The sequence below is a fragment of the Cololabis saira genome, chromosome 19 (genome assembly GCF_033807715.1).
Source record: "Cololabis saira isolate AMF1-May2022 chromosome 19, fColSai1.1, whole genome shotgun sequence".
In the NCBI taxonomy this organism is placed as follows: Eukaryota; Metazoa; Chordata; class Actinopteri; order Beloniformes; family Belonidae; genus Cololabis; species Cololabis saira.
In genome coordinates, this window is record NC_084605.1 from 8503766 (window position 1) to 8519084 (window position 15319).

Below are 15319 nucleotides of genomic sequence, written 5' to 3' on the forward strand. Positions count from 1 at the left end.
TCAAAGCGGTTCTGTGGAGCCGGGGGGTGCGCTGGGTCCATGTCTGGCCAGATTGTACTGTTACGGCCGGCAGAGAACCCAAAAGCAGCACACAGTGGTAGTAGTCTGGTTCACTTTATTTCTCAACAGGGGCGAAGAGCAGGCAGGAATGCAGGACCAGGATCAGGCAGGAATCAGTGTCAGGTTCGGAAGACAAGGTCAGGCACCGGAGAGCAGGAGACAAGGCAGAGTCCAGGAACAGGCAGGGTCGGCAACAGGAGGTCAGGGCAGAGAACGCTGGAGAGTCTTGCATGTCAAAGAAACAATCTGGCAGTGTGCAAAGAGGAGAGTGGAGCTTATATACCTTCTTGATTGCTGAGGAGCTGCAGCTGGGAGAGTAGGTGACTGGAGTGAGTGACGAGGTGGGCGTTGCTGGCAGATGGGGTGAGCAGGAGAGAGGGGAGTGGAAACCACTGAAGGCAGGTCTGAGCGGAGGACCGACCAAAAGCGTGTCGCCAACACATGCATATGTTACACATTGTTGCTGGAATCGGAGCAACCTTAGCTAATGCTACTACATTAGCCTTGCAAATTGAAGCCGAAACAATGACAACCTCTCCATACACTTGCATGAATACACTCATATACACCCATACACTCTACATCTTGCCCTTCATGCCCTTCAGCCAAAGCTACATGCAATTCACATTGAAAAGTGGGACACATTTCCAAAGTCTGCAGATCTGCTCAAAAAGAGTTGCATGAGGTACTGATAAATGAACTGACTGTATTTTACATGATTGATGCTGTGCAAGATAAAATAATCTGTACTGTACATGTTGATGCTAAACAACATTGGCATGATGTTGCACTGATGTTCCTTGTGCATTTACCAGGATTTCTTTCCTATATGAACTTTCTACACCTACAGCCCGTCTGGGCACCTACACCAAGGTGACTCCTGAGGGACATTCAGCTACATGCTCCTTCATGGTGGTCAAGTCAGGAGGTGCTTTACTTGGACTGAACCTGTTCACTGCTCTTCATATGTATATTGAGGGTAACAAAGTAATTTACACTGCAAACTCCAACGACTCCCCTCAGTCTCAATCTCAACTCTCAACACGCAACATGTGCCAACAGTACAAGCCACAGCTCCACTAACTGCTCCGATGGCCCAAGTACAGGATGTTGGATGTGCCAAAGGATTTGTGGACCAAATACAACTGCAACCCTGTGCAAGTTCAGTGCAACCGCATCTGAGGACACTTTCATTTTCAGTGAGGCAAGCTGTTACAGAGGATCTGAAAGACCTGCAAGACAAGGGCATAATTGAATGCAGTGATGCATCTCCACGGATCTCCTCTATCGTTGTTAACCAGAAGAGAGGGGTAGGAAAGCCTTGCATGTGTGTCGACCTGAGAGAGCCAAACAAATTGATTGTCTGTGATTGTCATCCCTTGCCACACATGGAAAAACTGCTCACTAATCAGCAAGGCGCTACTGTCTTTTCCTTGCCTCTGTATATCACTGGATGCTTCTACACCCAGATAGCAGGGACATCACAAGTCCCATTTGGCCATTTTTAAATGAGGCAGGACTCAAACTGAACTTGAGTAAATGTAAGTTCAATCAAGCATCTTTGTCTTTCCTAGGACACACCATATCCGAAGATGGACTCCACCCTGACAAAGACAGGTTCAGCACAGTGGCTTATGCACCAGCCTCACATGACATACGCTCTTACCTTTGCATTGCATCATGGAACAGTCCATTCCTAATTTGGTTACTGTTGTTGAACCGCTGCATGCTGACCAGACCAGAGGGCCAGCTGGGCAACTGAGGCCAGTTTTGTTGAAATTAAAAGGCTGATACTGGGAAGTGCTGTTCTGGCACTATATGACCCTGCACTGCCCACTGATGCCTCTTACTATGGTCTGGGGGCTGTACTCACTCAGATCCACCCAGACAACACAGAAAGAACTGTTGCCTTTGCATTCAGGATACTTTCCCAGGATTGCTTTGTTTTACGTATGACGTCAGTTACTGTCCTGGCAAACAAAATGTGACAGCTGATCATCTTTCCAGACTTCCACTTCTCACCACAGGAGATGCTTCAGAGGTGCCAGACATGGTTGCTGCTGTCTTTCAGGAGTCTGTGCATGCTGTGTCTCTGCTACAATTCACTGATGCCTGTGACGCATGTCCTGAACTGACACAACTTAGACATCAGATTCAGACGGGCTGGAAATGCAGGAAAATTGCGACGCCTGAACTGGTTTCATATTTCAATGTCAGAGATGAATTCGCTGTGGATGGTTCACTTCACAGGACGGGTACAAACTGCTTGATTGTTCCCATTTCACTCAAATCCACAGTGGTGGATTTGGCCAGGGACACCAAGGACTGTACAAAGCAGAGACTTTGTGACAAAATGTACAAAATATGACAGCGGGAAAAGGTGGGCATGGACATTACAGGTCCATTTGAATTTTCTGTGTGGGATTGCCGCTATGCCATAACTCTCTTGGACTATCATAGTACTACTATGCTACTTTTCTTGGATAAGGAGAGGTAAAGCACTTCTCAAGTATATAATATCCAAGAGCTAACGGAGCCATTGAAAGGATCTGCAGGTTTTTGATGGATTTATGGTGCCTAAGAACACACACCACAATACTCCAGAGCCAGGCCTGAAAAGGAGCCAGAGAGAGAGAAGTCCACCAGGTTTTGTTAGGTAAGGGAATACAGGATTTAGGGCCTGGAATATTGGTTAGACAATAATATGCATTTCCTATAAATGACTGCGTAAAGTTGCGCATAATTGCACAACCCTGGAAGCTTTGGCACAACTAAACAACTACACAGTATACAGAGTGTTATATCGAGTCGGCTGCAGGACTCCATAAAGCGTTTCTCCGGTGATGGAGACCGGTCTCTCCTCCTGCGGCTGCAAAACTCTGAGCTGCAAAAACTCATTAATTTATTTATCATGTTTCCACGTCGATTATCATGTTGTCACAACTGTTGTCACTATATATCATACATTGAGCAAACTGGAACGAGGAGAGCTTTTGTTTGTGCACCTTCAGTTCAGGTGTCGATTCATAAAATACAAGCATGATAAAAGAGTGTCATGATGCACTAACACTAAACATTCACGAAACGCAAAACAAACCACCCATAATGCAATGCGGTCAACACAACAGCAGCAGCTACACTGTTTTCTTTTACAGCTTAAACAGAGGAAATGGAGCCAAATAAATTATTTTTTCAGGCCTCAACGTCTGACAGGAGCGTCTCAAGCTCACAGTCAATGTTTGCTTTTTTGTTTTGTTTTTTTCACCTGTTTTTGAAAGTACCTTGTTTGGATCAGTTTCCCGTTGGATGTTCAAATGAAACCTGTGTGAATTTGGGCATAGGCACTTTTTGAATGTCTGAAGATTTTTGTGCTAGGATTTACATGAATACCACGCTGTTCACAAAATACTCCATGGCTGGGATTCGAACCTGCGCTGCCTGCAAGAAAGACTACACCCTCTGTAAGTGGTGCCAGTTCCACCCAGTGAGCTATCAAGCTATCATTTTCAATCAAACATTTGTGTAAAGTAAGGTAATTAATAAACATTTATTCGAATCAAATACAGCATCAATAAATGCATCAACAAGTCATTGGTTCTGTGAAAGTTTATTAGTCAGGCCAGTCATACCTGTTCACGTCATAAAAATTCTCTCTTAATAATAATAATAATAATGACTTGGATTTATATAGCGCCCTTCAAGGCACCCAGAGCGCTTTACAAAGATCATTATTCATTCATACCCATTCTCTCTGGTGGTGGTAAGCTACATTTTGTAGCCACAGCTGCCCTGGGGCAGACTGACGGAAGCGTGGCTGCCATATCGCGCCAAACGGCCCCTCCGACCACCACCAACATTCATACACATTCATACACATTCACACGGGGCAAGGTGGGTAAGGTGTCTTGCCCAAGGACACTACTACTTAATGGGTCTGGTATCGTTCTCTTTCACAGCCATTTCCACCAATATAAAAAGTACTGAAGCAATCACAGTGGGGCCGGGGCGGGGCCTATGTGATGACTTTTACATGAACATTAACCCTGAATTCCAATCTCCACCCTCACAGACTCACACACTTACGTGCGCGCTCCCGCGACTTGCGTAAGGGCTTAGGGCTGTCCCATTCCTAAAGTCGTTAAGTGTGCGAGGGCTCCCGGCAGACATTTTGAGCCCTTACTGCTCACTTACCGTAAGTCAGCATCTCCGCAGACTTTTGGAAAGGGATTTACCCACAGTTCATTGCGTTGTGACATAAAAGGAGGTTACCAGGGAGAATGTAATCAAAACAGGGGGCGGAGGAAAAGGAACCATGTGCGACTGCGAGACAAAAGAAGTTCACCTGTAAGTACAGTATAAATACATATCCCACTGGTGATTTAAATTCAGAAACTGTTGTCCCGTGATGATTTTTCAACGGCCCTATTATTTCCTTTACAAACAGGGAGCGACCAACAAACGGAGGGAAGAAAACCAAAAAAAGGACAAATGAAGTTTTGGACTTTCTTCAAGACTAAAGACAAGAAAAGAGGCTGAGGGAGCTGGATGAAATGGAGGAGGAGAGGGAAAAGAAGAGGGATGACCAGTTATCTAAGTTAATTAACATTTTTGGGAAGATGGAGGACAAAATGTAATTTTCTTCATCATTTTTTTATTCATAATTTGAGGTTCAATTTCTTTTGTTTTCGTTTTATATTAGACAAATCCTCAGTTGACCTGGTGTTGAATAAACAAGACTTGCTTTTCTTTAATCTGAGTACAGTGTTTGAATTAAGATTCCCTATGTTAACAGAAATACATGTAAATACTAGCAAGACAGTTTTAGATCCAACACAAACAAGTCAGGCAGTAATTTGGTTATTCATATATTTATGACCACAAAATATAAACAATTTCAGCAAGTTGAACAAAAACGTTGCAGTAAATAGTGATAATATAACTGAAATATTTAGCTCAAGTTACCATCAATTTACGCTCTCTTACAAAAATTAAATGACATCATGCTCAAAATGGAAAGTAATATTAGATGGTCATAACACAGCTGGAATATTTAACTCAGGATACCATCAGTTTACACGCTCTTACAAAAATGAAATTACTCTGCGATTGAGCCTGGCATACTGGATGCGCTGGTATGGGTAGATTGAAAAAAATTACACTACATTAACAAGGAAATACATATTGTACTGTGCGCATATTTAAATTGTGTTCTTTGTTGAATTTTATGCTCCTTTATATAGGCTACCACTTTGTTTTCAAACATCCGTAGGATGATCATTCCCAAACTTATAATACCGGTACGTAACATTTTGATCTGACGTGTTTCCGGTTTCTGCTAAGTGCTGTCCCATTCTTATTTCTATCATTTGGAGCCCTCACACCCTCGCACACTTGATCACTTCCAGCTGACGTCACTAAAGTCTGTAAGGGGTTCAGGGCTTGAGGGTTTAGGGCGGAGATTGGAATTCAGGGAATTACTCTTTATTTAAAGTAACCAAGATGACTGCCGTTGCATTTTTTGTTTCTCTGATTGGTTTTTTGTCTATCCAGTGGTGTCCAGACGTTAGTGTCTTCTGATGGATTAGAGGTTTTCAACTGGTTTTGTTCCAGGGACCACCATTATAACCAAGAAGCAACTCGGGGACCACTGCTTTTGGGGATGTTTGTTTTATTTTGCACCTTGCTTTTAAATAAGAGTATGGGCCTATATAGGCTATTTATTTGTATCAGTGTATATTTTTATTTGCACCTTTTGCTATAAAAAAAGAAAACAAAAAAACTAAAACAAATGAAAAATGAGAATAGGAAGCCAAGAGTGCTTATAATATTACAAAGTTCACTCTCACTCATTTGACATAATTTGGATCGGTAAATTATTCAAAAAAAATGAATAGTAAATATAAAATAAATTGAGTCTAAATAATTTTTTTTTTTTTTTTTAATATTATTGTTTTCCATTTACAATTTCACGGACCACCTGCAATACCGCCACGGACCACCAGAGGGCCGCGGACCACCGGTTGACTATCCCTGGATTAGAGAGTCCGGTCTCTGTGGAACCTCCTGGACATCACAGTCCAACCCAGAGGAACAGATGAGGTCCTTGTGTATCGAAGAGGAAATTATTTAGGATTGCTGGCCAGGCTAGTGGTTTAGTGTGTGAAAGAATCAAAGGAAGAATGATGTGACAAATGTACATTAATGGTTTGATGAAAACGTCATAAATGGATGGAAGTGAGAACAGAAATTTTTACTGAATTCTTGAGAAAACATATCAACTTTTTTATAAATGATTTTGAACAATAAAATCACATTGGCATCAGATTTTGAAGAAGTCTTTTTCTTGAGTTTTACTTTTTACTGCACCATCCTGGGTGGGATGAATGCCGTCTCTTCTAATCAGACCGGGCTTTCCCCAGAACATCTTCCATTTCTCAATATAGGCCACGTCGTTTTCTGAACACCTCCCAGACAACCAATGATGGAGTGATGACATGTGTCTAAACATATAATCACTGGTCAGAATGGGAAGGGGGCCAGAGAAAACTACAGAGTCAACATGGTTCTGGCGTACACTGAAAAGATGTTAACTTCAGTGACCTCCGACTGGTGTAGATGTCATTAGTATGTATGATAACATCTACAGTATGGTAATGAATTTACGATCACACAACTGCTGGGCGGTGATCTGTCAATGGACAGAAAAAATATAATGAAAAATAATAATAATAACTTTAATTTTCTACAGTTACTCTGAATTCAATCTTCATTTGGTGTTTTATTATCCATGTATTTAAATGTTCTGATTTTGGATGAAATCAGGAAGACAGATGATCTTATGCTTCCAGGAACACTCAATATTGAAAATGAGCTTGTAACTTGTCGCCCTCTAGTGGTCATGTGGGGTGCACTACGTGTCAACACCAACATACGTCTGAGGCAGGATTCAGTCATCCTCAAAACTAACGTCAGAGAGAAGATCATCATCATCATCATCATCATCATCATCATCATCATCATCATCATCATCATCATCATCAGATCAGGGAAGTTAATAGAGATCTATGTTATGAAAAATATGAAAAGTGGCATAAATGAAATGTATTCTTGTTAAATACATGCAGGGTTTCTTTCCTCAGATCATCCAAGTGTCTGTATTTCTGAGCAGAGAAACTGAATTCTTTTGTTATTGATCGTTTCTATATCCTTATAATATAATAACGAGATAGAGAGAGTGAGTTGCCGTTAACTGTTTACTTCCAACTTTGTAGCATAGACAATGACCTATCTTCTGTATTGCACACATACTAACAACCAGCTCCCTGATTGGCTGAGGCGTAACCAATAATATACTGTAACAGGTTAGATTACCTCACACAACAGTGTCAAACATTCCTCCTGGATACACAACCTTCAAGTTGACTCAGTGAAGGTGGGGAAATGTGATGTGGTGGGCAGGGCAGTAGATCTAGGTTTCTGTCTTGTGTCTTTCAAGTTAACTTGGCTGGATATCCACTTCTAGAAAGAGTAGCCACTAAACAGTCTCTCTAACAGTTTGTCCAGCTGTGGACTTTTCTTTTTTGTTTTTCCATCTCTGTAATATCACAAAGATTAGGAACATCCTCTCCCAGAGTGATGCTGAAAAAACAAACTTAGTTTCAAAGTTTATTTAGACGGGACAATGCATATTGTGAATACACCGGGTTTAGCAGTAATGCTAGTTTCCACCCACAGTCCCCACAAACAACCAGACACACTCACACCTACGGGCAATTTAGAATGATCAATTTACCTAGCATGCGTGTTTTTGGACTGTGGGAGGAAACCGGAGTACCCGGAGGAAACCCACGCAAGCACGGGGAGAACATGCAAACTCCACACAGAAAGACCCTGCTGGGCCTGGGAGTCGAACCGGGAACCTTCTTGCTGTGAGGCAACAGTGCTAACCACTAAGCCACCGTGCTGCCTATACATTTTACATGCCTTATACATTTGTATTTTCTTGGCTAGATTACTGTAATGTATTTTTAACACGATGTCTAAGTAATTCTCTGAATATCCCCCAGCTGATCCAAGATGCAGCAGTGCGAATGCTGACAGGAATCAATAAGAGAGACCACGTCTCCTGTGCAAGCCTCACTCCATTGGCTTCCCGTAAAACTCAGAATCCAATTCAGAATGTTATTACTTGCGTATAAAGCGCAAAACGGCCTAGCGCCGCGATATGTGCAAGACCTAATAGTACCTTATGTTCCTAAATTATGAACCCTAATAGAGCTCTCCGTTCTCAGATGGCAGGTTTACTTTTAGTTTCTAGACTATCCAAATGTAGATTTAGAGGATGGGTCTTCTCCGATCAGGAACCATTACTACTGTATGGAACCAACTTTCAGTTTGGGTTAAGGAAGCTAACACCACCTCCACCTTTAACACCAAACATCAAACGTTAGTGTTTAGTAAAGCCTTTAGTTAGTGTAAACGCTAGTGTGTTAGGGCCTGAAGAGCCATGAAGAGCTACTAGCTATGCGCCGGCCTTCTCCATTATCGTGCCTGAAGAAGCATCTGGTTGCACTGAAATGGCAACCATAGTCTGCAGCGCTGCAATGAGTGACCCGCAAACGTTCCAAGCACCAGATGAGCCGAACGAGGGACCCTTGAATGTCGTGATGTGAACGCCTTCGGACCGGCCCGGAGCTGAAGGAGGCCCAGCTGCTTTGCCCATGCATTCCCGTGATCCACACTGAGATGAGGAGAGCAGAAGAGAGAGAGAGAGCCGCTCTTTACCAGGATCACCTGCAGAGCGTAATAATCCAGCTGTTCATCAAGGAACGCTGGCCGGTCAGACCAAACCACCTTTTTCTTCAACTACAAAGATCCACCTAAGAGGCTGTTTTTGTGTCTGGGCAGAGAAACATAGTTAACACATTTAACTAGTTTAGTTTTACGTTGTGAGCCGGACCGCTGATCCTGTCACAACTGTGTTTATTAGTTTAAGTGTGTTTGTTTATTTTATCATTTGTCTACATTGCTGAATCTTGATGACACAACAACATTTCCCACAACAGAAAACAAAGCCCTTCCTCATTTCCAGATTGGTCCAACTCTGTGTGGGAAACATCAGAAATGCTTAGTTTTCTCGTGGTGAGAAGTTATTCTAGTGTCTAGTGTCCCCCACACAAACACGCACACTCTTATCTTGGCCATATAAAGCCTCTGAGTTCCTTCAGTTACCGCTGGGTGGAGGAAACCTCCCCCCGCAGTTTTGAAAAGCGTGCGTCTGCTATCTCTCTTTGAGGTCTTATGTGACATTCTCCGCCATTTTCCTTTTGGTTTACACGACGTGACGTTGTCCGTCATTTGCTTTTGGTCCATGTTAAGTGTCCTGACACACACACACACACACACACACACACACACACACACACACACACACACACACACACACACACACACACACACACACACACACACACACACACACACACACACACACACACACACACACACACGTAATTTGAAGTTTGGATTTACTGTTAGTTAGTTGTTGTTTTTATGTGTAGTTTAGCCATCAGAATTTAAGTGTTGTTTTATCATCCTTTTGACGCTTGTGTAAATAAATTCTGATTAATTTGAATGAGAAAAGTTGTTTGTGCTTATTTTTTTGACACCTGAGGGGTATTCCAGGAAGCGGGTTTTGTGAAAACTCTGAGTTTGTTAAGCCTGAGATGAGGGAAATCCGGAGTTTTCAGTTCCAGAAAGCGATTTAACTCAAACTCCGAGTCAGTTACTACGGCAACTGAGCCTGTGAACCTAAACTGCTCGCTAGCAGGTTTACATCAATAAAGCCTGAGTTTCTCTCTGTCTCCTCCCTCAGTGGCGTCAATTCAGCCAATGGGCCTTTACAATACGCATCTGTTTTCTGCACCACGGACAGCAAGCGGCAGAGTTAGAGAGAAGAAAAAGCGTATCTAACAAACGCAACGTATTTTATTCACTATGTCAGTGCAACAATATCACAGGGTCATCCGAGTTTAACTTCAAACAGTTAAAGTCCAAATGCAAAAAGGAGAGGGAGGGAGCAGAAGACAGAAAGAGAGAGAGAGTAAAAAAAAGTCAAATATTTCCCTTAAACAGATTTATAAGAGGGTAGGGTGATTTGATATCTTACCTTAAAATGAACTTGCATAATTAATCCATCAGTGGCTAACAGCCTCGTTAATATCTTCTGCTGCTGGGGCAACATTGGACCCATCACTTGCCGTCTTTCTTTCTTTTTTTAATTGCGTGGTTGTCTGCTTCCTTTTCATTTTTGTAAGTTAGTAACACTGCAGAGCGCGCTAAAAACAAGATTGATAGCGACCACTGTCTTCAGGGACGCTGGGACATCACATTTCAAGATATGAGGGGGGTACAAGTGTTGGGAAAGATAATACCTAGTGAAATCCATCATGTCGTTCTGATATGCATTTGTAGTTATTTTATATGTATTAAGTAATAGAATAAATCAATACAAATAGACACAGAGTAATTCCATAAATGTATAAAAAAAACATTTACATTTCCCCCTGAAGCCGAGGTGTGGCGGCTGCCCCTGATCTAAATGACAATAAAATTTCATTCAATACAATTCCACCACTGTTTTCATCTGTAATATTATAAGACAGTGTGCTTAAATGTTAAATGAATACTGCATTCAAACTCATACATTGACTGCAGCAACTTTCTCCCACGCCAATTCTCACCTTTACTGCTGCAGCTGTTTTTTTTCCGAAATATGCTCTCATACTCGCCATACGCACGTATTAACACTTCCAACTCCAGTGGCGTGAAGTATGTGGATCTTCAGATGCAAACTAATGTTTCCTCAAAGGGATTTTGTAAATTGAAATGTTAAATAAAGTTAAAAAAAAAGAAAAAGAAAAAGTATGTGGATGTTTTGTTGTCGCCGGTTGCCATGGTGAATCGTTGTATCAGGGGCTCCATTGATGCTGGCTTTTTATTTTCTTCACGCACACGCTTAACTCAAGCTTAACAAACTCAGAGTTGATTGAACTAACTCATATTCTCATATACTATATATACTCATGTTCTGGAACCGAAAACTCTGAGTTTCCTATCTCAGGTTAAGTCAACTCAGAGTTCAGGTTTAAACTCAGAATTTCTTGAACCTGCTTCCTGGAATACCCCTCTGTTTAATGTTTATTTAGTTGTTGTTTATTTGTAGTTTAGGCATCGGAATTTATCCCAAGTGTTGTTTCATAATCTTTAACACTTGTGTAAATAACTTCTGATTAATTTGAATGAGAGAAGTTGTTTGTGCTTATTTTACACATATTTGTCGCAACTTCCGGTTGCAAATGTCTGTGCTCGGACTCCTTCCTTCACTATTATTCTGAAGAATAACTTACCTTGAGACTGATTTTGCTGTTTAGTTAGCATTTTCCCGAATACATTAGGTGGTGCCCGTTTTGATTAATTCATTTTAATATATATATATATATATATATATATATATATATATATATATATATATATATATATATATATATAGTTTATCATAATTATTATAATAACGTTATAATATCTGTACAGTTATCACAATGTTGAAAAAGTATAGATGTGTCCACACTTTCCCGGCGCACACCGTCATGGAAAGATTGATGACGTGGTGGACTGTGACAGTGTGAATGTTTATTGTTACTTTTAGCATTTATAGCAGATGAACCAATTTACAGTGAAGAAAGACAACATGTTGTTGATGATATTATTAATTACTCCTAGCAGTGCGGTGTGGCCTTGGCCTGGACTTGGTGGGCCGGGGCCCCCACAGCCCCGGTGTGGCCTGTGGGGAACGTGGGTGCCTATCAAGGCCTGTACCACTGGCCTCTGTCCTCGTGCCCCCCCCCCCCTTACCCCTCATATATGGTCTATAGGCTTCTGGCAGTTGTTGCTAGTACCTCTGACTCTGAGTATAAGAAAAAAAAAAGGAACCATTAGCAAGGAACCAACTTCCAGGGTTGTTCAGAGTATTTTAACCATATGATACCACAAACTTGCAAGTCCGTCAGTTCTGTTCGAGGAAAGTCTATTTTGGTGGACAAGGTTCCTCATTTCTCAGGTCAGTACCAGGATTCTTGCATATTCATAATACTTTCACTTCTCCAGCTCCCAGCTTGGGTTCAGAATGAGGACACCCTCTCCTGTGAGATTATTCTTAAAAACGTCCCTTTTGATAAAGTTAATACTTAATGCAGGATCAGGTAACCCTAAACCGTTCCTGTAGTCTTGCTGCTGTAGATCTCGACGTTAGACTGTATAAGAACGGAGAACTGACAGAGCTGAAATGAGGACTGGCGGAGCTCTGCTAGGACCTGTCCTTGCTTGGACTGCCAGTAGATGTTATTGGCTAACATTTCAATTAGTCAACTCGGAAGAGTCCTGAAATGATCCAAGATGAAAGTTGCTTGAGGATACAGAGGTAGAGGTAGAAGCTGAAGATCCAGAGGCGATCCAGCTGTGTCCTCTGGCTAATCCTGACTAGCAGCCTTCAGCTGGAAGCAAACATAGCTGCTTGTCCCTGTAATGTCCTCTGCAAGGTTTTATAAAGAGTCCTTTTGAAGGCTGTTTTTCCTCGTACTACATGACACATGTCATCATGTCATGTCTACATGTCATCCTAACATGACACCGTATTTGCTGCTGGCCATCCAGCCGGGTGTCCTCGAGTAAATCCAGACTAACAGCATCCAGGAGAGTCAAAGATGCTGTTGGCTGAATTGACAGCCAGATGTAGGCCCTCGGTAAAGACACGATGAAAGAGGAAACAGAGTATTGACGAAACTCAAGGTGGTCCCTTGACAGAACACTTTTGAAGAAGTTAGATAATTTTTAACACCGGAAAACAGAAGTAATCTTTAGAGGGTCATGAGAACGATTAGTTCAAGTGAAATTAACTGAACTTCTACAGCAAATAAACTCTTAAACCCCCCTTTCAATATACCGAGTGACAAATATAATAAATAAAATAGCTTTTAGAGTTTGGTACGTAAAATAACCCAGTAATGCAGGTGTTCTTAAAGACTCTGTTACACAATATTAATTTCAGTTTAGTCAATAAATGTTGAGATGTTCTAGAATGCATTTACAATTTAATGACATAAAATCAAAGAGATAAAAGTGGAAGATTTAGTCATATTTCTACTGTTCTATCTACATTTACTCTGATCTGGATACTTAATTTTACACTTCTGCTGGAATCTCACGTGTTACCTTCACTTTAACTAATGAATTAGTTATTCAGTTACACCCAGTAGACCACTGCTGCCATTTGTGGCTTGGTTTAGAACAGGGGTCGGCAACCCGCGGCTCTAGAGCCGCATGCGGCTCTTTAGCGCCGCCCTAGTGGCTCCCTGGAGCTTTTCAAAAATGTTTGACCTTTTTTTTCCTTTTTTCCCTTTTTTCTTCTTTTTTCCTTTTTCTTTCTTCTTTTTTTCCTTTTTTCTCTTTTTTTCCTTACTTTTTCCTTTCCTTTTTGATCTCGACATTTCTCAAAATTTTGACTTTTTTCTCGACATTTCGATTTTTTTCTCAACATTTTGACTTTTTTCTCGAGATTGTACTTCAACATTAATCTCGACATTTTGACTTTTTTCTCGAAATTTTGACTTTTTTCTCAACTTTTCTCTCAACATTTCGACTTTTTTCATGAAATTTTGACTAATTCCTCGACATTTCAACCTTTTTCTCGACATTTCGACTTTTTTCTCGAAGCACATAATGAAAAAAAAAATCTTCCCCCAGTTATAAATAATATAGATACATGCAGCATGTGTTGCCTTCATTCTAAGACAAGACTTTTCCTTTTTTGCGGCTCCAGACTTATTCGTTTTTTGTGTTTTTGGTCCAATACGGCTCTTTCAACATTTTGGGTTGCCGACCCCTGGTTTAGAAGGTTCTGGGAGGTTCTGTGTCGGTCTGGAAAGTCTTGGTTTGGTCTGGGAGGTTCTGGGTTTGGAAAGGTTCTGGGTTGGTCAGACGGTTCTGGAAGGTTCTGGTTTGGTCTGGTTGGGTTTGGATGGTTTTGGCTTGGTCCAGAAGGTTGTGTGTTGGTCTGGAAGGTTATGGGTTGGTCTGGAAAGTTCTGGGTTGTTCTGGAAGGTTATGGGTTGGTCTGGAAGGTTATGGGTTGGTCAGAGGGTTCTGGGTTGGTCTGGAAGGTTCTGGGTTGGTCTGGAAGGTTCTGGGTTGGTCTGGAAGGTTATGGGTTGGTCAGAGGGTTCTGGGTTGGCCTGGAAGGTTCTGGGTTGGTCTGGAAGGTTATGGGTTGGTCAGAGGGTTCTGGGTTGGTCAGAGGGTTCTGGGTTGGCCTGGAAGGTTCTGGGTTGGTCAGAGGGTCCTGGGTTGGTCTGGAAGGGTTCTGGGGGTAAGTTTAGCGAAGCAGTCTGAAAGAGCTGTCTTTAATCCCATTTTAAAGCTGCTACTCAGCTCCAACAAGAAGACACCTGCTGAACTGTGTGGAGGGTTCAGAACTTCATCAAAGGTCATTTGGACAGTTGCATTTACTGGAAGGGGAACCACCTCCGCCTCTGATCCACATCTGCCAGAATAAGTGGTTCTTGTGTGAAGTGAAACTCTTCCAGTGATCCAGCTTTGGGCGTGGTCTTAGAGGAGGGAGGATCTTCCTTTCAACGCAGTATAAATAACTCTGTAACACCAGCAGCCTGGAAGCTCCAGGACTTTCCAGGAAGCTCCAGGCTGACGTGGAGAAGATTTACCTCCCGACTGTCTGATTGACAGGACATTACCAGGTGAGGACAAAGAGAGACGTCGGAGGAAGGAGTGGTTTGTAGTTAGGGGACCTTTATTAGTAAGAAAACAAACAACATGTTTAAGGCTTTTACAGATTTAAATTTGATGTACAGCAACAAATTATTCTCTGAGATAATTTCTGAAGCCCAAGATAGATTTGTGAACCTCAAGTTTTAACTCATGTCGCGGCAGCATCACCGTATTTTAGGTTAATTTGAGGAACAAATAAATTGTGCAGCAGAGAGTGAGGTTTAATCACATGAAACATCTCAGAAATCCTCTCAAACTTCTAAAAGAGCTCAAACTTTTTGTCAGAGAAAATATTGCATGTTTGGATTAAAAAAACTCACAGAATTCATAGAAAATCCTTTGAGACCCCAACACAGATTATTCATCCCATTTTTTTTCTTAATAATCCAATTAATCATTCTTGATTCACTACAAATGGCTT